The sequence below is a fragment of the Periplaneta americana genome, chromosome 11 (genome assembly GCF_040183065.1).
Source record: "Periplaneta americana isolate PAMFEO1 chromosome 11, P.americana_PAMFEO1_priV1, whole genome shotgun sequence".
NCBI lineage: Eukaryota > Metazoa > Arthropoda > Insecta > Blattodea > Blattidae > Periplaneta > Periplaneta americana.
This window is the reverse complement of record NC_091127.1, coordinates 130,359,449-130,384,166: the sequence shown is the minus strand read 5'-3', so window position 1 is coordinate 130,384,166 and position 24,718 is coordinate 130,359,449. Positions and strand designations below refer to the sequence as shown.

Genomic DNA, 24,718 nt, shown 5'->3' with positions numbered 1-24,718 from the left:
TACTAGTTCAGTTGTGTGAATATTGTGAAATTCAGAAAGGAAATGTTTTAAAGCATACCGTTGTGAATAATACCGGTGCTTTTTGTGTTGTGTTCCGCTACTGTCAAAACCCACCCGATACATCGCTATTCATCAGAAGCTGTTTCGTTAGAGGTATAGTTGATATTCTGTAACAATTTCATTCTGCATTCAAGATGTAAACTTAAGACGTAAACATAATAGTCTGCATTATAAACAAAATGTGAGCAAGCTTTTGGAATGAGGAACGTATAAATTAAAAGCAATCGATTTTATTTGTTCGCAACAGATATTGTCATCTGAGGCATTCTATGGAAAAAATGTAACTAGAAAATCTTGAGTTTGAGATACAGAAAATCAAATATTTTAGATCTATTATAACAACATTGCACAGATCAACGTTAAAATGTTCCTGTGTTTGCCTGTCAGGAGGGAAATGAGCTATCAAAGACTCAATATATAACAGGAAACGGAAAAACGACGTAACTTATGTAGGTTAAGTTATTCTAGGAAACGTCTCAATTAATTGAAGGATGAGGTCGCAAAACGTGTTAAGTCCATTTTTATGAAAGAGCAGGCCTAGATTGTTTATCCACCGGGTTACGGACTGGTCGAGATTTTAAGTGACGTGCACAATAACACAAACTTTCAGACAAGGATCGGAGCAGTTCTGAAAGAAAACAAGCTCAAAATTTGTTAGAGGTCTCAAACATAATCACATAGGCTATAATGTGTATAAATCATAAAAAATGGCTCACGCTCTTCAATTAATGGTCGCATTATATAAAATACATTATAACTTCCATATGAACGTTATGTTTGCCTTTGAGGCGGGGACTCTGCCATGTGTGATGTGAATAATAACGAAATATGAATCGGTTAGAGTCATAACTCACATGCTCCAAAAAAAGGAAAAATTGAGATACCGTTATATTCCCATGCGGTTATCTGCGTAGAACACGATTCAGAGCTTAATTTCTCACATTTCTTACATGACGCTTGGGTAAACAGGCGACAAACTTCCCGGTTTCTGTCAAAAGTCTCATGATCCACTGGATCTTGTGCGTTCTGTTGCATAGTGCTTCTCGACGAATCACCGATCAGTATTTCCCTCCCGCTTCTCCACTTCCATATGCCTTGTTATTTTTATAAATATCAGTGAATTTAGCGGCTGTAATTGAGCATTTTGTAAAGGTAATATTATGGAAGAGAACGTATTACCGGTTGGAGAGGACGACCACGGAAATGTGTAGCAGCTCCAGAAATAACGAAAAGAAACCAGGCCAAATTAGCAAGGATACTATTCTCTTCTGATTCTGCTTGACTCCTACTCATGTATTGGTAAATTAAGCAGAGCCGAGTGTTTTATCACAATATTGTAATATATTCAAGTTCTACATGTATATCATTGATGGTGCCGTAAATAATAATCAACTGGACAATACCGAACATATGTGCGAGTTGATGTTATGTTATGTTTTATTTAACGACGCTCGCAACTGCAGAGGTTATATCAGCGTCGCCGGATGTGCCGGAATTTTGTCCCGCAGGAGTTCTATTACATGCCAGTAAATCTACTGACATGAGCCTGTCACATTTAAGCACACTTAAATGCGTGCGAGTTGATGGAAGCAGATATTAGTCCTGTGATATAAAGGAACGTAGTAACGAAAATTTGAGTTTCAATAAAATTTACAATCAGTATTTCTTTTATAGGTTGTAAATTGAGGGGTCGACTCAAATAAGGGGAAGACCTGCTTTTCTAAGAAAATGTAGTTTTCTCGTCTCTAGAATGTTGCGTCATAATTGCTATAACTCTGGCAATAGCTTAGCCCACCATAAATTCTCAGACTGTTCTGAGGATACTTAATTTCCCTATTCCAACATTTGTGACTTATCCTTCTCTCTGACTGGACTCCTCAATTTATACTGTACTATATTATTTTGTAAAATGTAATTAACTGAAAAATTTAATAATTGGACACCTATTCTTCTACATTGAATTTAAAAATATACTTGAGGTAATGTTATTGTGTAATATTTCAATTTGTTATTGTCAAATCCCATATGATCCCAACTGATCAATATCTAAACTCAGATGTTCCAAACGGAGCACTCTCAGAACACTCATGATCCAAAGCTCATTGTCAAAACTCGTATGATCCATAATTTAAAGCTAAATAACTTTTACTCCTGTATAAATAAATACGGTTACAAATCTGAATAGCAGTTTTTATGATTGCTCTTTCATTTATTAACCTTCATTGTGAAGTAAATGGGCTCCAAATATTATAACAACGTTATCCCTCATTTGTGAAAATTTTCATTTTTGGAACATGTGAGTTATGACTCTAACCGACTCATATGAGTTACTCAATATAATCTCCAGTCTTTCAAGTTTCTGTCCGGAATGAATACTTAATAATAAGTAAACAGCAATAAAATATTATATCTTTGAACGCCAGCCGTTATTTATGGAGTTTTTATAAGGTGTGTGATTATAAAATGGAATTGTGTTTGAAGAGAGATTTAAAATATAACTCTCCTTAGTGAATGTGTTAGAAGAAAAGGTGCTGCGGTCCTGAGTCTGAGAAGGATAAGAAACACGAGAAATTCTGCGTGTGTGAAATTACAGCCGGGTTTACTTGGGTGACATGAGTCGGGCGCGAGACAAGGACTGCGAGGATTAGAATAGGAAGACATTTTAATCTGGCGTAGAGCAACAGTTCCCCAAGATTAAAGCGTTTAGAAAACGTTATTTTCCTACATCATTCGTCCCACCTTCGTGGCAAAAGTCTATTATCTTCTCCCTGAGACGCTCTGTCAGTCGCAGGCGGGATTTCAACATACAATTAAACAATTTAGATACGAGAATCGTGCAGCGCACAACTTTATAACAGACGTCGCTAATCTGCGGAAGAGAAAATGAGAGCTTGTCAAAAATGTGTGCGTTGTTTACAATTACGCAAGTATCATCTTATTTAATGTAGACCTACCTTATAAGAAGATCTATCTGCGTTACTATTTAAAATAAAACCTGGACATTCAAGTATATCGATAGTAACTACACAGGCCAGCGATGAAAAAACTTTTTCAAAAATTTTAACCTTACAATATGTCTGTGGCCGGGAGGAAAAAGATCTTTAATAAAAATTTTATACTTTCCAGGAGAGCAGTAGAAAGATTGAAATTGGTGTCAATTATAGAGTTTTTTTAATTAAGAGGGTTTTCCTGGATATTATTAGCTTATATTTCTTCTAAAATAGGTAATGTTGCTCATTTAACAATTTTCTTGATTGTATTGTACGAATTGGAAATATGAAAATTGGAAATTTATCCTTTGCAGAGGTGGAAAAATTCGAATACCTGGGAGCAACAGTAACAAATATAAATGATACTCGGGAGGAAATTAAACACAGAATAAATATGGGAAATGCATATTATTATTCGGTGAGAAGCTTTTAACATCCAGTGTGCTGTCAAAAAATCTGAAAGTTAGAATTTATAGAACAGTTATATTACCGGTTGTTCTGTATGGTTGTGAAACTTGGACTCTCATTTTGAGAGAGGAACATAGGTTAAGGGTGTTTGAGAATAAGGTGCTTAGGAAAATATTTGGTGCTAAGAGAGATGAAGTTACAGGAGCATGGAGAAAGTTACACAACACAGAACTGCATGCATAATTAGGAACATTAAATCCAGACATTTGAGATGGGCAGGGCATGTGGCACGTGTGGGCGAAACTAGAAATGCATATAGAGTGTTAGTTGGGAGGCCGGAAGGAAAAAGACCTTTGGGGAGGACGAGACGTAGATGGGAAGATAATATTAAAATGGATTTGAGGGAGGTGGGATTTGATGATAGAGACTGGATTAATTTTGCTCAGGATAGGGACCTATGGTGGGCTTATGTGAGGGCGGCAATGAACCTCCGGGTTCCTTAAAAGCCAGTAAGTTGTAATTGTTAGTTATTTCCAAAAATATCCTCACTTAAGCCCTTTTAAGACTACAACCCAAACTGAGTAGAAAGGACTATGTAAACACAATAACTTTTTCTTGTCGAAATAAATGAGAAATGTAAATTATTACGAGTGAAAAATAGGTCTTAAACAATTATAGGACTGTTTACCCTTATGCTTAAAGTTTTAAAAGGAAAGGGCTTCGGTATGTGATAAAATGGCTGAAATACAAGTAGACCTTTTTAATAGGGAAGCATGGAAAGTAAACGTGTGATGGTTGTAAGGAATAAAGTATTAAATATTCTTAAGTCCTTTATTCTGTGTGTACTCGATTCAAAAAGTACTTAGGACATTTGCTAACGCTCTATAAATCTAGTCAGGAGTCTTATTTGACTTTAACCGTTTTACTAGATTGTAGAGAATTGTTTCCGCTTTCAGATTATATAAAAATCTCATTTTCACAAAAAATTGACTTAATACCGTTTTCCTCCCAGCCACAGATGTATTTTTTGTGTTCAGAAGCCCGAAATGACATAAAATGGCACATCACTAACCATTTTTACACAAGACTATATTTTATGTTTCAAATCGTCATTGTTCCTGCAATAACTCTTATGTAACGTATTGATCGATTTTCAGGTTTTTGCTGTATTAAATAACTTAAATAGTGATACAGAAAATAATAAAATCTCCTATATGTAATTATATTTCTTTGTTTCGAAAATGTAAGAATTCACAGTCTCCAATGTACTACTGCCATAGAATGAATAAATGTGTTTTTTTCTTCCTATTGAAAATTTGTATATTTTGCACATAGGAGTTATTGCAGGAACAACGACGATATTATTAATATACTAGTGATTTTGCTGCATCCATAATCTAGTACTCTAATGTAAAATTTTATACTAACCAGTTGATGAGGATCAGAAACATAATGTAGAAGGCTGTGTGATGTAGAGAGTGAAAGTTCTGAAGAGTTTACCAGTTTGAAATTAATGATTTCATAAGAGATTTAAGATGACCGTAGGAGAAAGCTGAGCCCTTATGCTCCACATTAAAGTAAATAAATATGCTGACACCAGAAATTCAACATTATTTTGTTGATACAGGAGTAGAGAAGAGGAATTTACGCCTATCTTCATAAGAGGATGCCTTAATATAGACTACTGCAGTGATATTCTTGGTTTGATATAAAAGTTTAATGTTTAGTACGAAGTGGATGAATGGAGACTTTTATCGATTCCTCCAAAAGAAGTCTGAAGGCAGCGATGAGTGCTTCTGTAAAATGGCAACAAGTATGCTTCGTTACCTTTTGGTCATTCTTATGAGAATTTTGAACTGGTTCTTACAAAGATAAAATACAAAGATTATAAAGGCTGGTTGACAATAAACCGGGAACGGAAACGACAAATAGAACGAGAACGGAAATATTTATAAAATAAATATATTTAAATGTGAGCATTCACAAGTAATTATTGTGAATGCTCACATTTAAATACACTTATTTCAACATTATTTCCGTTTTCGTTCTCGTTGTCGTTTCCGTTCCCGGTTTATTGTGAACTAGCCTTAACTGGATGATCTGTGGAGATCTGAGAGAGGTGTGCTTCTTAATGATATTGTATTCTGTTGTGTATCAATAGTTTCATCCACCTGTCCTCAAATACATGCTAATATACGCGTGGCAGAGGTGTGGATATGTGACGGAGAAACATTTCAGAAAGTTTGATAACGTTCTTGCAACAATGTTGCATGTTGGAAACAATGTGTGTATTACAGAAGAATGCGAAAAACCAGCTTATATAAAATGTTTGTACTGTTCAATTGCTCTTCGTTCCGACCACTTCATTTCGTATCCATACTATCATATTCAAGGTGAGTCATATTTTAGTAGTACATATTTTAAATTAAAATTGAATTTGTATTTCAGCAACAGTAATTTATTAATACAAGAGAAAAAGAAATTAAACTAGATCCGTAATGCAGGAACTGTGATACGATGTCGCAGAACTATGAGGATCGGAGTGCGCGCAAGAAGCGGCATAAGTAGCACCGATTTTCAAGTCATTATATTAAATATTTTCGTAAGCGAGGAAATGAGAAACGAACGACTATCACCACGTTTCTTAGCAAACGAAAATTAGCTTAAATATGCATTTTTATTAAATTCAAGCACCACGACCTGGAACGGTTTTCTTGTTAGATGCTTTCGCGCTTCTAGGCTTAGAAAAAGTTACCTCAAGGAAAATAGAATTATATTTTCCTTGAGTTACCTGGTTGAGGTTTTTCCGGAGTTTTTCCTCAAGACAATAAGATAAAATGCTAGGTAACCTTCGGCGCTGGACCCTGGACTCATTTCGCCGGTATTATCACCTTCATAACATTCAGCCGCTAGATAACCCATTTAAAAAAAGGGACCATGACGTGACAGAGAATTCAATTCCAAACCACTACTTTTCCAGTTTAGATTAATGCAGTTATTCTTAAAACTGATTTCATTGCTTCAATAAGTTCAAAATTCCCTATGATTGTAAAAAAATTTACTCTGGCCTGCTATAGTCCTCATCCTTTTCATAGATATCCCTTTACGTATGATTTTCACTGAACGACTAACTAGATAGTGAATACTTTTAAGTCATTGAAATCTAATTTAAACGGGTTTCATTAAATTGAATTAATTTATATTTGTAGTGGCACATTTTGTGATCAAATTCTTGTACAAGGGTTCGTGTTTCATACCCAGTATTATAACTGGTTAGATTCGATACCGGAGAAACCTTGCCTGTGTTAGGTAATTATTTTTTCTGCGAACTCTACAGAGATCGCGTTTAATTAACATGAAACCAAATAGTATTTTCGCAGTGTAAAATTTGTTCGGATACTTGATTATTACTTAGACCAGATCAGAAACCGTGCAAAATTCGAGATTTCCATAAGCGCAGAAGGACTTTGTTCTTTAGGTACTTTTGCTAACATAAATTTATTTACTCACGCAATTACTTATTGCTACATTTTATCTGTTATAATTGTCCACACCTATGGAGTAACGGTTAGCGATTCTAGCCGCGAAACCAGATGGCCCGGGTTCGATTCCCGGTCGGGGCAAGTTACTTGGTTGAGGTTTTATCCGGGGTTTTCCCTCAACCCAATATGGGAAAATCCTGGGTAACTTTCGGTGTTGGACCCCGGACTCATTTCACTGGCATTATCACCTTCATCTCATTCAGACACTAAATAACCTAAGCTGTTGATAAAGCGTCGTAAAATAACCTACTAAAAATCTGTTATAATTCCATTACAGATTTACCATGTATTACTGCGCAAGCTGAATACATGCAGCGCATTTTCGTTCCGAAACAAGTTAGGAAAGTTATCGGTCAGTATACCTGGAGTTTCAGGGTTCAAACTCTAACCTTAAATGCTTATCTCAGGACTCTACGAAAGGTAAAACCTAGTTCGGTACATAATAATAATAATAATAATAATAATAATAATAATAATAATAATAATAATGATAATAATAGTAATAATAATGATAATAATAGTAATGATAATAATAGTAATGATAATAATAATAATAATAATAATAATAATAATAGAGCATGACAACTGTAAGTGGGATTGCTACTAAATTGAAATGGTCTGTCCAGCTACTTTTTGATCATATAAACGCACTAACACTGCGAAACTAGCTCTGTACAAAATATTAGTGCTACATATGACAGGAAATATAATTAGATCGAAGATAATACTGAACTAGTATATATATAATATATATTATAGAGTATAATTGTAAACATGATACACATTAACTATATAATACTCTATAAATACAATATATACAATTAATTCATTTAACAAATTCAGCTCCGTTACGGTAAAGAAATAGTAATATGCGTTACAAGAGCGGTATGTTGACGTTTTCATGTTCGAGGAAAAGATTGAAAAAGCGAAACGTAGTTGAGCTTTTTTAATTTCCGAGAACATGAAAACAAACATACCGCTCGTGTATCGTACATTATTTTGTGCGAAGATCGTTTATTACATACCTGAAAGAGGAATTTCTAATTAGTTGCAAAGAAATCTCCATCTTGGTTTCTGTTCAATGACGGCAACTTTGGAAAACAAATATATCTATCTTCAACATTGTTCCTATAAAATGTTTTCTATATTTACTATACTGCAGCAGGCCGAGATATACGTCTGTCTTTTTTTCCCCCAGTCTATGATGAGTCTTGTAGATTTTTTCACGACTTCCTTGATGTTACTTGCATTACAAATGCAGTAACTTTTGTGGTGTTGTAGAGTTTACTTAATTTTTGCAAATATTTAAAAACAATAATTAACAGTGCAATTTAGGTGAAATTGCAGTGGTAAGTTTCCAATTTATAATTATTACTATATTGAACGTCTTTAAAAATATGTTAAAAGCCTAAAGCAGTAAAATGAATATGACGCTTAAGCGGTAAGAATAGGGAAATTGTTGTGTGTGTTACGTTGGGAATACTGAATGTGGTATTTCACACTTACCGCGTATTGGTTTTCTGCGGAAAGCAAGCAAATACGCACGATCTCGCACAAACATTTTTTCTAAGACTTGCGGTACTCATCTATCCTTAATTTTTTATTTTCTATAAAGTATTTTATTTTGTTATATTTTTATGTCATCTGAAATTTCAGCTGCCTAGTTAAAAAAAAATATATATATATATATATATCAGTTTTGTCTCTATGATGTTTGGTTAACTAATTACTGAATTTTTATTGATCGGAAACACCCTTTCTTCAATCTGCAAGTGTCAATACATCACATTCTCTCTATTTTATGTATTTTTCATGCAATAACAATTCAATTTGGTAGAGTTTGACTGTGTTATTTTTATACAGTCAGGAAATGTGTGTTTGATTTTAAAATTTTTCATACCCTCAGGAAGTAGATGAGTTTTCTCCATGTTCAGTTTATAGCATTTTATAACATTAATGTTAACACAAAGTGCACTTAGAATTCAGATATTTTCATCACTCTTGCACCAAAATGAATCTGATTAATATACTTAAGCGCCAAACTACAAATAGTATTCTACTGCTTAAGAAAGTTAATTTAAAACTGCAAAATCCTAAATTTTTATTTTTATATGTGAATAATTGATTAAATGGCGATCTTACTCGTGTTAATTATGTAAGCATGTGCGGCTTACAGCTGTTTCGGTGTTATTCGACACCATCCTCAGAGCCTACTAGATCTCGGCGCTATCTCAACTTCGCTGCCTGTTGCGTGAGTGCGTTTGTGTGATGAAGCGTTGTGTCAAATAGTGTGTGTGTTCTGAAATTGATCTGTGTGTTGAGAATTTGACTGGGATATGTTTTAGTGTGTCTGTAAGCCGCACATGCTTACATAATTAACACGAGTAAGATCGCCATTTAATCAATTATTTATATTCAAGTGCTAAAAGTAGTGTGCGAAAGATTCAACATGTTTTATGTTTGAATTTTTTAATTAAATGGAATTTTTCCTTTTTGTGATAAGATAGGAAAAACTGTTTTCACAGATTATTCTGTGTGCTTTTAGGAGTATGACAGTGAAAGAATTTTGTTCTGACATAAAATTTATAGGCCAAGGATTAGAACAAAGAAATTTCAGTTTTCGCTTTAAAAAATTATCCCCTTGTCTTCAAAAAATATTTGAGGGATTAATTTTATGTGAAAATCCTTAATTTTGTGTCAAGTAATTAGTGTAAAAATTTTAAAAAATTGGACAAAAGTAGGATTTTTTCTCCTAATAAAAATTGGAGGTTTATCCTTCGAAGAGGCGGAAAAATTCAAATATCTTGGAGCAACAGTAACACATATTCGGGACGAAATTAAACGCAGAATAAATATGGGACATGCGTGTTATTATTCAGTTGAGAAGCTTTTATCATCTAGTCTGCTGTCAAAAAATCTGAAAGTTAGAATTTATAAAACAGTTATATTACCAGCTGTTTTGTATGGTTGTGAAACTTGGACTCTCACTCTGAGAGAGGAACATAGGTTAAGGGTGTTTGAGAATAAGGTGCTTAGAATGGAGAAAGTTACACAACACAGAATTGCACGCATTGTATTCTTCACCTGACATAATTAGGAACATTAAATCCAGACGTTTGCGATGGGCAGGGCATGTAGCATGTATGGGTGAATCCAGAAATGCATATAGAGTGTTAGTTGGGAGGCCGGAGGGAAAAAGACCTTTGGGGAGGCCGAGATGTAGATGGTAGGATAATATTAAAATGGATTTGAGGGAGGTGGGATATGATGATAGAGACTGGATTAATCTTGCACAGGATAGGGACCGATGGCGGGCTTATGTGAGGGCGGTAATGAACCTTCGGGTTCCTTAAAAGCCATTTGTAAGTGAGTAAGTAAGTAAGGGTAGATAACAACCTTTAGAATTATAATATATTAAATTGAGTTGAGCCGTCTATGCTTATCTCAATTTAATATATTATTACTACTTGCTTATCGGAAAAATCATACAAAATGAAATTAAGAAACCTTTAGAATGTTTTATGACTGTGGTGCTAAATGTTTAGAATTAAAAAATGATTATATTATATACATAAAAAATTGTTTTGAGATATATAAACTTTTTCCATTTTAGATTAAAAGCTTATTAATACCGCCTCGTAGATGCTAATAACTTGAAAATGGTATGCTAGTAAATTCTTGTTTCAATTCTGGATTAATTAAAATTTGTTAGGATAATATTAAACTGGGGATTGTGTCCCAAATGTATACAGGAAAATCTGAGAATATGTTGGAGAACGAATGCCTCGTCTTTGTCTCTTATTTAAAAGTTCAGGTGTCTTCATGACGGTGTCCTGTGTAAAAGCAGCACGGCCGCCTGTAATGTTATATTGTCAAAGAGACGTTCCTTTGTTTGATGTGGTTTTGTGTTTCTTTTCCCAGGAGCTAGCTGTGTGGAACATTAGATCTTGCTGCCACCTAGCGTCAGTTTTGAGATAAAAATCACGTCACAGCGAGAAGGTAAGTGCAGCAAATTGATTATTCATTAAGGCTTTTTAAGATTGTTAATTAAAGGTAATTTGTAGTAATACTAAGCTTGCGGCACACACGTAGGCTTTGGCCTTCTCTTTAATATTTTTTATTACTTTCCACGTAGATATGTAGCTTTCAACACAAAAAGAAGCATCGATTTTGCTACGTTGAATGTTTGACACTTCGAATGTGTTTCCAGATGTCTCCATTAAACGAGTTTGTACGTAGTGTACATAAAAACATTCATAAAAACAGACACTTATTTTGTCTTTCTCAATATTTTCACGCCGTAATTGGTAGCTACTCGTACGTAAACCACAGCTCTATAATTTATTTGTCCTTCTTTCAGACGAAACTCTGCGTCGATTCCTTTACAAAGATAAATTGAGAAGCGTATAATTGTTTGGTTTCCAATTAAATTATTATTTTTACCAATGCATTAATGTTGTAGTTATTGACAGATTGTAGTATTGTTTAGTACCGGTTTTAATAAAAATGAACACATAATAACCTGCCTGCATATCCGGTCGTACCATACGTGTAATGTTTTTTTTTTTTTTTCTTTATTGAACAACTTGCTCCATTACAGAATAATACTACATGTTTTTTGGGGTTTTCTTTCCTACAATATATATTTAGATTTTAATTGTTTGATATGCTTAATTTATGTGTGTGTGTGTGTGTGTGTGTGTGTGTGTGTGGGGGGGCGCATTTGTTTGTATGTATGCACAGTATTTATTTGTTGCTTGTATTTGTATGTGTTTAGGTGTATGTGTAAAATATACAGAGTGTCCATAAGTAACGTTATTAATTTTAGGGGATTATTCTTTGAGATATTTCGAACATAAAAGTTTCATAAAATTTTGCTTGGTTTTGTTTCCTTTTCGAGATAAAAATTGTTCTCTATTAAACATTATATATTGTGTTTAGGGAAAGTCATTGGTTGAATTTTCAATATGCTCAGTCAATTTAAAAGAACACTGTATTGTGATAATAAGTTACATTACTGAAAGAATTTTAGTTTTGTTTTTTAAATGTGCATTAATTTGATCTGAACAAATGTAACTTTCGTTCTGAAAAGGAATTTTTCACTGTTACCTACATTTGTTCGTATCAAATTGAAATACCATACATTTAAAGGACAAAAATAAAATACTTTGAATAATTTATTATCAAGAGTAAACTCACTAGAGGTTTTGATGTATCTTGAGAAAATCAAAACTCGAGTGGAATTTAAATGACTATTACACGATTAGGAGAAAGTATATAAAGATTAGAAGAAATAAAGTACTCTAATAGAATAAAATATTAATTGACTTACTTAAAATTATTTTTCACTGATGTTAGCTTCACCAAACCGTTTGAACGGAGCCGCCATTTTCAGTTGACTGTGTAAGCTGTAAAGAAATGACGATCCCAAAACATGTTTTATAGTAGAGCCTACAGTAAAGAATTTGCAGTTTAAAATGTTAGCAAACAAAGGAACAAGGTAGGAAGGTGATAAAAACAGGAGAAAGTATATATAAATTAGAAAAAATAAAGTACTCTAATACAATAAAATAGATATTCATTGACTTACTATAATTCTATTTCACTAATGTTACCTTCACCAAAATGTTTGAACGGAGCCGCTATTTTCAGTCGACTACCCATGCTGGAAACAAATTACGATCGGAAAGCATGTTTTATAGTACTGTATCGTAAAGAATTTTCAGTTTGAAATGCTGGCAAACAAAGAAAAAAATGTTAAGGTAGTGATAAAAACAAATGCTAGGAAAACGATAAAATTATACAAATGCTAGGGAAGCGATAAAATTGAATTGTGCGATAAGCAACCATGATTGTTCGAAAGGCATCCTTTCGAACCGTTTTATTGGTCAAAAGTAGTATGACGCAGTAGAAGTGTAATAGTCATAATAAACTGCTGTCTTAAATTGACTGATCATATTGGGAATTCGAGTAATGGCTTCCCCAAAGACGATATGAAATGTTTCATATAGAATTATTTTAATCTCGAAAAGGAAATATAAACGAGCATAATTGTATAAAAATGTTTTGTTTGAAATATCTCAAAGAATAGCCCGGGGAAATTAATAGCATTACTTATGGTTTACACTACTTATATCATTTCCATCATTGTTATTATTGAATCGCTATCATGAAAGACAGTTGAGATGACAGTAAATTTCCGGAAAAATACATCAATTAAACTTTGACCCTTAGAAAATACTGTGATTGGTTCGTGAGATCTATGGGCCTTCTCTTTGCGCTAACATAACAATATTTAAACTTTGACCCTTGGAAAGTATACTGATTAGCACGGGATTATGCCTACTTAAAAGTCTGTAGGTCTTCTTTGCTCTGAACTAAAATCTCGCCTCCTGTCGCCGATGATAGCGACGTGATGATAAATAGTCCTCGTTACGTTATATCACAGTCTAGTACATATGGTCATGAAGCTTGAGTTGTGAGGGTGCTAGGAACAATAGACTGTGCCGGTACTATTTCGCATTGTCTGTAATGAGGCGATATTAGCGATTCTAGTGGTTAGCAACTATCTATGGATGCATATTCACTACGTATTGAGCTTCGTGACTGTATACACTAGACCAGTGATGTCAAAGCAAGCGAATTTTTCTGATCTTGACGTCGTGCGCGGGTATTAAGCGCTAGGTATGCTAGGAGGAATAAGCAGCCTGTTGGATTAAGAAAACAGTGGTGCTCAAACGTCAAACGAAACGTGAAATTATATGTCGTTATTTTTATATGGCTTCTTTCTGTTTGTTATTTTTTATATTGTCTGTAAAACAAAAGTACTAACACCTATTTCTTAGCCTAATATTGCAATTGAGGGGCTTAGAACAAAAAGCAGGTAAGTGACATTATTAAAAAAAATGAGGTAAGTGCGTGTTGTGATAGCCCAAAAGGAGGTTTCTTTGGGATAAAATCAGGTAAGTGATCACACTGTGCAGTGCTGCTATATGGGCATCATTTCACCAAACTAGTGTATAATATTTCATTGCATGTAGAACTTTAACTGTAATTTCCTCAAAACTAGGTTTCCGTCACTTACCTGTTTTTGTTCTAAGCCCGTCAATTGTATTTTAAACGTTAATAACACAATATACAGTAGAGTAAAGAAGGAATATTCACACAAATTCCATAATAACTACAACTATACTGTACTAAGTGAATTAAACACATCATTCATAAAGAAAGTGTTATCCCAAAGAAAGACACTGAATATGACATGATAAGTTGAAATTGATATTGATGGTATCTTTAGCCTTATAAAAGTAATCAAAACAATATTATAGTACAAAGCAAAGTTGTCTAGGTATATGTTTTAACTGTAATTAATATTACATAATAAAATTCTTATCGCACTATGCTTTTAGGTGATATTGGTGTGCAACTTTCTAATATCAGAATATTAAATTATCTCGAAATCTGCTGAAGCTATAGAGCTGACGTTTTACCAACACATAGGCACATGTCTTTTGTTTGTGATGTAACAGTATTTGCTTTGTTAATTCATTTCCTTACAAACATTTTCCATGCGAATATTTTCAAACATTTTAATACACTATCTTCAGTAATACGTATTTACGATATATTAGATTTACGAAAACATTGTTTTAGTATCTGTAAGGCTACTAAACAAACATACCTGAAAATTTCATTTTTCTGTAAAAAGGTTGAGAAAATATTCCTTTTTAATAAAAAAGCAAACTTGTGAAAAATGAACATTAAAATTAAAACTTACATTCTTATAATGCACTTGTACTTCTCAGACAAATCTAAATTTTAACATGGATACACTTTTAATAAGTTCTCTTCCCTTTATCCACTGAATCAGTGCTGGCCATCCTTGTATATAGCTCGACCAAGCGGCATGTACTACCTCTTTCGTCTGTCTCTTTCCTTTCCGCTGTAAAGCGCTCAGGCTCTCCTGGTCTCTAAAGCGCGCGCTTGCTCCTATGGGCATCAGTTGACATCACTGCACTAGACTGGGGTTATATTGTCTTGCGACTTCCTGAGATTTCTTTGGAATTAGCCTCTTAATTCTCATTTTTGTCTACCTCTATTCTGTTTACATGAAATATAATTTTTCATACGATGAAAGAGTAATGGAACGGAGAAAAATTCCCTCCGGCGCCGGGATTTGAACCCGGGTTTTCAGCTCTACGTGCTGATGCTTTATCCACTAAGCCACACCGGATACCCACCCCGGTGCCGGACAGAATCGTCTCAGTTTAAGTTCCAACTCTTGGGTTCCCTCTAGTGGCCGCCTTCTGCACTACGTCATAGATGTCTGTGAACGTAGGACTGAAGTCCACACATGTGCTGAGGTGCACTCGTTATGAGCGACTAGTTGGCCGGGATCCGACGGAATAAGCGCCGTCTTAAATCACGAAGTGATTTACGCATATCATATATATGATGATGCAGAATATCTGCATGGAAATATTGTATGTACTTCGGTACATTAAAATAATATATATGAAATATACTTGCAGGACCTTTTTGTATTGTAAGGGGTCATTGGATTTTATTTTTTAATGAATTTTTATCAAATTCTTTTCATTGAATAAATAATCACTGAGACATTCGAATCACGATTGTATAGGATATCTTGTAACACCCTATATGATCGCAACAAGCCTTCCCCCTGCCCCAAATTATTATATTTACACGAGTACAATGTGCTAGGTGGGGCTCGAGCTGTTAGGTAACCTAGCATTAGTCTGTGAGGAGGAAATGCCTGGGAGATTACAGGTTGTGGGAGATTCTCACTCAAAGCCCATAACTCACGCGGATACAATTACTAATGTGTGAAAAGATTCCTCACCCGTTCTCTGGATTCTTGCCCCTTTTCCGAGCGAAATTTCATCCATTTTTAATTAATGTAAACCGAGATATGTATCAGGTTTTACGGTTCATAAAATTTTACCTCCTAGCGGTAGCGCAAACATATGGCCTACTTTAAACTAGGAGTGTAAAAATTTACACTTTATTCCTTCTTTTTATTTTCTCCGTGATTTCTGGAGCAAAATGTTACAGCTATAATCTTACCTCTATTTATGGTTTATCGAATTTGTTGTGTGAAGTTGGGGGGTGTGATATCTAGCGTGAAATCAGCTGTGCGTTACATGTAGTAGGTGTGCTGTTTCTGTGAAATGCAAAGCAATCTGTTTCCTTTGCGTTGTTCGATTTCGGAGAAGACAGATGTTTGCGTCCTTCTCTGTGCTTCAGTGTATGGTTCATCTTCCGCCGACTATGGAAGTTTATATTCTATTTTCTTCCTCTAGGATGGGATACGTCTCTTTTATCTGTGGTAGCCCAAGAGATTACTATTCTCTACACACACAATTAAATAAGAAGTCTCTGATATTGGTTCTGTTCAATTTTGGTTGATGTCAAGTACCATCCACTTCACAGCCGAGATATTGAGCATACTCGTACTCGATTGGCTTTGGATTAATTTAATGATAGCAACTCGTGTACCTTGTACCTTATTTCGTTAGATTTCGTCAGATAAGGACTATTCCACTTTTTAACGGACAAGATAAGTACCGTCGTTATTATGGCAAGATGTGTCCCTAAGTCCCGTTATCATTACAACAATAAACTGAGCCTACATAACATAGAACATTGAGTTTTTTTTTTTGTCAAATGTTCAAGAAGTCTCAAGGTTTTGTTTACAATCATTGAACCTCAACGCGTTCCACTCTGGTTGTCTTCAAGATGTCAGAGCGATATTCCATTCCTTTCTTAAATAGCGATATAACTTCTGCTATTTTCCATGATTCAGGAATCATTCCAGTTCTCCAACATTTATTAATTAGCTGTAGTAGTCTTCCATGCAAAGCGTTTCCTCCATATTTTAATAGCTCCATATTGATACCATCCGGGCCTGTTGTTTTTCTGTTTTTAGTGTGTTCTATAGCTTCTTTAAGTTCTTCAAACGAATTCCCATCAATCTCCTGCATTTCCGTCTTCTCATTATTTATGTCAGTTTCACTTTCAGTTCCTTCCAACCACAATTCCTTATAGTGTTTTATCCACCTATCTTTACCTTTTATATTTAATCTCGCTACATCTTTTTCGGTTTTATTCAATTGTTTAATTACTTTGTATGCGCAATCTTGCCTACCATGTATATCGTCTTCTATTTCGCTTATAAATTTTTCCCAAGAACTTTTGATGAGCATTTCTAACTATTGTCTTTGCCTGGTTTCGTTTCTCCTTGTAAATCTGTTTAGATTCTTCATTCTTTTGTTGCAGTCATTGTTTATAGGCTTTTTGTTTCTCTTTAATTGCATTCTCTATTTCTGAATTCCAAATTCTCAGGCCTTTCTTACTTCTGAATTTATTCTTTCTACCTATAGCTTCTTGTGCTGCTTTTTCTATACAGTTCTTTATATTTTGCCATTCTTCTTCGATATTTTGTCCATTTAAGTTACTTAGTAGATATTGTTGTAATCTTTGTTAATGTAAATTCCTTATGCTTTCATCTCTGAGTAAGTATACCTTAAAGACTTCTGTGTTATGTCTTCTTGGTTTACTTTTCATTTATTTCCATTTCGAGAATAATACAATTATACAAATATAAACTAATAGTAACATCATTAAAACTTAACTGTAAAAATAACATTTATGATGGACTTGTGCCCTTTTAATAATAAACAGTAAGTAAAACATAATGAAATGAATGTTTATGTTCTGAAATGTGTTTAACTATTACTGACTAACAAATACTTAAGAATTTAACTGTTAAGAACATCATTTAGCTAAGGTAAAATCTCTTAAAAGAATATAACTTTTAAGTTTCTTCATTAAACACTTACTCTGACGTTTTCAGTCATCTTTTCTTCTATCGGCCACTGGAGAATTTCTTCATAAAATACTGAATGAGTTTTCTGAAATCTTTAACTTTCTTCTTATTTATTGGAACTTTTCCATAACATGATTTACTTTAAAGTAGTTTCAAGTCATTAAGATACGTCGCATTAGTTCTATGAAGTAACTTGAATGTGTGTGTAATTATGTCATCAATATGTTAATATCCAACCACTGTACTCGGGGACTTAGGATCAAAAACCATAATTGAATACTGTGAAACTTGAAAGTATATTTTCTGATTTTTAGGCACTCCTTTTCCTAATGATTCAACTACTCGCCATTTTGTAACTGTTGTAAACAAAGAATGGAATCATGAGATTTTATATTATACATCATGCAAAGAATGATAGGAAAAGAAGTGAGCTTGTTACCGATAGGTCACATGTCCTGGACACGTGCCCTTTCAATACTAAACGGAAAATTCTTTACACTGTAACATTTGGTAGAGTGCACATACTCTTGTCTTTCCTTCAGCAAATGGTGCGCTACACTAAGAAGAGTATGATGGTGGTCATAACTGATTTTTTAAGTGGATATGTGACCTTTCAATAATAATCGATTCAATTGTCCTACAAGAGTAACAGGTGCTTGGTATACATAATCCTTGACCTACCACTAAACGAAGAAAATGTCCACAGGGGCGATGTCAGGAGAGCGCGATGGCAAGGCGATTAATCCTTCAAGACCTATCCATCTCCCAGGGAAATGTCTATCCAGAATAGCCCAGATATTATTACACCAATGTGGAAACACTCAATCTTGTTGGAAAACTGTAGATGAGTGCAACTTCTGCACTCGGTGAAGTAGGTATTGTTCCGCGTGTCTGGTGCACGTTAACGTGTTAGGTTCATTTTTATTTACTGAGGAGGAATTTACAGAGATAATCTCATGAACGAGCTCATTGACGCTAGATTGACTAACGAGAATCGAATTACACTGACAGTTAAAAGCTTGCTGTTCAAAATTAATAAGTGATACTTTTTTCCTTCTATGTTCATTTGTTTTATTTTTATCGTATTTACTTTGATGTATCGGTAATCAAATGATTACGTCAGACAGTCTCAACATGCAACAATAATTAACTATAACAATTGCGCTATTAATTATTATTATTATTATTATTATTATTATTATTATTATTATAAGTAAAATTATTTAAAATAAAATTTAACTTGTTCAAAATTACAGATAAACAAAGATAGGCGTTGAATACCATTGTTCTCGTTAGATTGAATACTGTCGCACATAACCAAATTGCAAACAAAATTGCTACCATTTTCTATAGTTTATCAACAAATTGAGAAAAATTTTATATGAGACTGTGAAAAATTGTTTCTTTCGAATAACCTCTTAAAATATAAACCCTTAATTTTTTTTTGTATAAATTTAGACGTTTTTTGTTTTACCATCCTTTTGAATTGGTATTAGTGAATTCATGTTGGATATCCGGCATCTGATATCAAGGATTATCGGGGTTTTCCCTCAACCAATTATGAGCAAATGCTGGGCAACTTTCGGTGTTGGACCCTGGATTCATTTCACCGGCATTATCACCTTCATCTCATTCAGACGCTAATATAACCTAAGATGTTGAGAAAGCGTCGTAAAATAACCTACTAAAAAAAAAGATATCAAGGATATGGAGGCTGTCTCCCGAAGAAATGGATGGGTATATGTCCTTTTCTACATTAGTCAAGGATAGAAGATAGTCGGCATAATTTATGAAGGAAACAAACTTTGAGGACTGTAGTCTACAGAAAAAGAAGAATGTATCATTTTCTTGTATTTGTAATACGCATTTCTGGATTTTATCTCAAATGGTAACTTCGCCCCACGATATGCACTTGGCTACTGATTTCACATATCGATGGCTCAGAACCAGACTGTTCAAAGTCTATTTTACTTTTTTTTTCACGAGTGCTATTTAAGCTCCTGACATTCAAAGCTTCATGAAACAATTTGGAATAGATTCATAGTAACCTTATGAAGAGGAATATTACAATTGAGGACCGTTTTTGCAAAACTTGCTAACTGAAAAATTTGCAAAATTGAGATTTTGATGGCTTCGTTAACATAAGGCAGGCTTCTACATGATGCTCAAAGCGTCTTAGAAAAAATTGGGTTATTTCTCTTCAATGTAGTGTGTCAAAGTGTGATCGTTTTTTCAAAACTTGCTTTCTGCAATAAGTGAGGCCAACAGCAAAACTTGCTTACTAGTGTTTTGTCTCTGCTGTAAAATTTGTTTTTTTTTTTTTTTTCAGTTAGCAAGTTTTGCAAAAACGGTCCTCAATTGAGGAGTTCTGTGTAATACTTGCCCATACCGTCATGGACCCTTTTTGGGGAGACTGGATTTTCTGGGCGTCTATGGTTACATTGTTAAGCCTGTAAAGTTTCATTGCGATATCTCGAATTATGAACGTGTGATAGCCATTTTGAAATCAGTTGTAGTAGAAGAAATAAGCCATTACGAGTATGAACTGCAGTTGTGTTATTTATTATATTATTTGAATATGTCTGAGATAGTTGTTAATGATGGAACTAGGAAACGCAAGAGACAGTCAAAAAGAGATCGTGCTGCGAAGAAGATCAGAAGGAATTCTGGAGAAAGCTATACATCTGTTACTTGTGAAGCTATATCTAGCAAACTGTTTGTTCTAGTTACACAAGGCCGTAAAAATAAATGTTTTAAAAAATGTACAGTAACAAAAGAAGATGATTTAAACAAGAAATATTTCAAGAAAATGACTGACATAAATATTGACACTAGGTTATTGGGAAGCCAGCCTATGCAATTGAATCCAGCAAAAGAAAAAGATTTGTGTAGTTTAAATTCCTGGACCAAATGATGTTACTTGATAGGAAGAAGGTTTTCCGCAATCCAGAAGTGAAAATGCACAAGGAGCTAGTGATGGTGTACTATATCTGAATGATTAACTTCACTTAGTGTTAAGACAGACTCATTTATGTTTCAAATTTCATAAAAAGTGATTTATGTTTACATTTTGTTAAAATTTGTTTAAGATAATTTTTGTGTTCTGTTTACTCCCAAGTTGTATTTTTGGACTATCATACTGTGTAACATAACAATGTAACACTTCTATGTAAAAAGAAAGGATCATGAACAGTGGTTCTCCCTAAATAGGATCCACATAAGCATCACTTCGAACATCAATACCTACAGGGTGTTTCCGAAGTGGCGTTACAAACTTTCAGGGATGATGGCGAAGGGCACATGTATCAATTTGAGATAAGGAACCATGGTCCGGAAATGACTGAGTCGAAAGTTATAAGCAAAAATAGTTATGTGGAAATGGAATTGTGATTTCGCACCACGTGTCCTCCTTCCCTTAACCTTTGGAACAGTCGTGGAAAGATGGTATGGGCCGGATGTCTCCTACGTGGGTACTTGTCCCGATACAATCTGTGAGCTTGTATACTGTTCCCATTGGCTCATCCGTATTCGAAAATCAGGTCTGCTTATTCCGCTCTCTTGTACTCCTCCATTTCACTAGGACTGATCGACTGGACACTGCAGCTTGTACACATACACATACACAGACGTGCATATCAGGACCGACCATGACCGTTACACATTACGCTATCTGCATTGCTTTAGTGTAATTTCCTGTCCCCTTCCCTCAGACAGCGCAATTAATGGAATACTGTAAGTAGACAACGTAAACATCAGATGAATAGAGTATGTGTAAGATGTACAGATAAATACACATAAATAAGGTGTACAGAGGAATAAAATTATTACATTTCCACAGAACTATTTTTGCTTGTAACTTTCGATTCAGTCATTTCCGGACCAGGGTTCATGATCTCAAATTGATATATGTGCCCTTCGCCATCATCACTGAAAATTTGTAACACCACCTAGGAAACACCCTGTATATGAAAACTATAGAAAAACTTAGTTCCTACTTAGCACTTGATAGAATAAACATGAAAGTTTATTTTCTGTATAATGTTGCACGAGTAAAAAGCAATAAATAAAATGTTATGCATAGTTGAATTCTTTATTCCTACTTTTCTCAAAATATGATTTCCTGTCATAGGCCCCTATTACATACAACTCCTCAATTTTGTTCGATTCATACATGCTGACAATGACATGGAACACAATGAAACATAGATTTCTTTCTTATAAAAATATGGACTTAGAACAGTCTGGTTCTCAGCCATCGATATGGTATCCGTTGAAAAATAATTACAAGAATAATGACGGAAAAACACTGATTGTTATCACTGAAACAAGGTCAAGTTTTATTATTTTAGCTTTAATTCAAACACATGGAGGGAGTTAACATAAGTTATACTAAAGATACAGAAGTGAAGAGAACCACGTTTATGGAGCCCGAAGCCAGCAGCTACTGTGCAAGTCCGTTGTAGCAGAGGGGCCCCGTTGCACAGGGTTTGTTTATTTATTCTGCCATCGTTTTTATGCAAGTGGCTGCACTGACCCTGAGGGAAATGAGAAGTGTCCGTGTTTATGACGGCGCTCTCCCCTTCTCTGTTTTTCGTTAGGGGATCAAAGTGGTGTAAAACCCTTAAGGCATTTGACGCTTTTGAGTAACGTGTGTGAGAGAAGTTCTGAATGAACACGTTAATTGCTGCTACCGAGACTGGAGACCGAGCTGTCCACTGTGTTGGCACACCTGCAAGTTCCGTCTGTCCTCGGATAAGAAATACATTTAGGAGATGCTTATATTTTCGTAAAAAATCAACAATTAATCCAAGTATAACATTGCTGAAGGTTTCTTACTTATTGTGAAATACCAGTGATACCAGACTAAATGCGGTAATGAATAGACAGCGGAATTTAGGCAAAAACATATTTTTTTTTCCTTGATACATACAGGCTTGAGATTTAATATTTACATTTCTCATGGAAATATAAGTATAAGTAAAGGGGTTTTATAGTACGTAAAAATGCCTATTTCGACGTTAGTTGGTCGACCTGGTTGGCGAGTTGGTATAGCGCTGGCCTTCTATGCCCAAGGTTGCGGGTTCGATCCCGGGCCAGGTCGATGGCATTTAAGTGTGCTTAAATGTGACAGGCTCATGTCAGTAGATTTACTGGCATGTAAAAGAACTCCTGCGGGACAAAATTCCGGCACATCCGGCGACCCTGTTATAACCTCTGCAGTTGCGAGCGTCGTTAAATAAAACATAACATAACATTTAGACATTAGTGCCTATTTTTAAGTTTTTAAAATGTTTGCATTATTTTTCGTCACTCCTTACTGTATTTCTTAACATTCTGTACCGTTTACATTCCAAGACGGATAACAACTCCTTCCTAGTAGTGAACAACGCAATAGAGAAGTACCTCCGGGCCACCCCTTCTCATTCTTACAATCTTTCAATCCTAAAATTCCAACTTTCAGTCGGCTTGGGTAGCGTAGTCATGCTTAAATGCCACAAGCTCATGTCAGTAGATTTACTGGCATGTAAAAGAACTCCTGCGGGACAAATTATTATTATTATTATTATTATTATTATTATTATTATTATTATTATTATTATTATTATTAATCTTCATCTGTCTGTGAGCAATTTACCACAAACTCGCTGGGTTGTACCCAAATAAGCATTCTCTTACATTCCAAGGCAGATAACAATCCCTTCCTTTTTTCTCACCATTTGTAAGTACAGCAGTGAGCGACACAATAGCCACAATAGGTGCTGATCATCTACTTTGAAGCAAACTATGGAAATGTGATTGGTGATTGAAAAACACTAACTTATAGACAGACTGTCCTCATTTTGTGTAAGCATGTGTACCCTTGTAAAATGTGAAATGTGTGGACGTTTCTTTAATCCTAGTATTTTGCATTAAATACTTGTTGAATCTTATATTACAGACCTTGTTTAACAAAGTAAAACCCTTTTTTTTATTTTATAGAGCCTAAATAAAGGAATTTAAGAGCTTATTTTAGGCGCTTGAAATGCCAATTTTTAGGACCTAAAATTCCACTCTCTAGTAATGAATATTACAAACCCTATAGGGCTACTAAAAATTTACATTACGTACTCGATACGTACGCCCAGATTTGGAAACTTACAAATGTTACTGCATATTTGCAACTGGTACTAAATACTTAGGCATGGTACTGGATAAATCCGGTACGGATACTTATACTTCCTATTGTAAGGAGCGATTTTTCATTAGAGCTCTATACTTGTATTTGGTAGTAGATATTTACACTTACTAATTTAAGAGGAATTTTTCATTACAGCCTGACAACAGATGCATATATCAGTAATAACCTCAAACAGAGGCAAACTTATGACTGTGAAATTAATATTTTGAATCAAATCAGTTTAAAAAAACATAAAAGTTGAAATGCACAACTATTCGACAATGACAATATTACAATAATACTGCTACATTTTGAGCATTCGGAAATTAATCCTAAAGGTTTTGGACAGCAGAATTTTTATTTCTTAATTAAATGCAAGTTACTGTTCATAAAAGTTATGCCTAAATTATACGGGAATTGGAAATAAAATTACCGCCTATGCCAATGAAATTCTATCTATTGTTTCACTTAGTATGATGGAGTGAAAAGTGATATGGGCAAGTAACAGTCCACTCAATGGTGATTAATCCGTCACTTTTCGGTACTAAAATCTCGCAACTTATTTATCGCATTACAGAGTGATTTGTTGGTTTATCTCATGTGTTGGAACTGTGGAACATTCCCTCTAATGTACACTTCAGATTTTTTAAAATACTTTTACACACATGCGGGATTCGTTTCTGGACTATCCACAGAATAGAAAACTAAGCCC

General features: G+C 34.5%; 1 long non-coding RNA gene across 1 annotated transcript in view; it reads left to right on the top strand.

Annotated features, from left to right (window-relative positions):
* Positions 1-24,718, top strand: part of LOC138708635 (uncharacterized) — a 308,542-nt gene that overhangs the window by 123,372 nt on the left and 160,452 nt on the right. The window contains exon 2 of the long non-coding RNA XR_011334742.1: positions 10,922-10,999. This is a non-coding gene — a long non-coding RNA (uncharacterized lncRNA). The remainder of the gene's footprint in view (positions 1-10,921; positions 11,000-24,718) is intronic.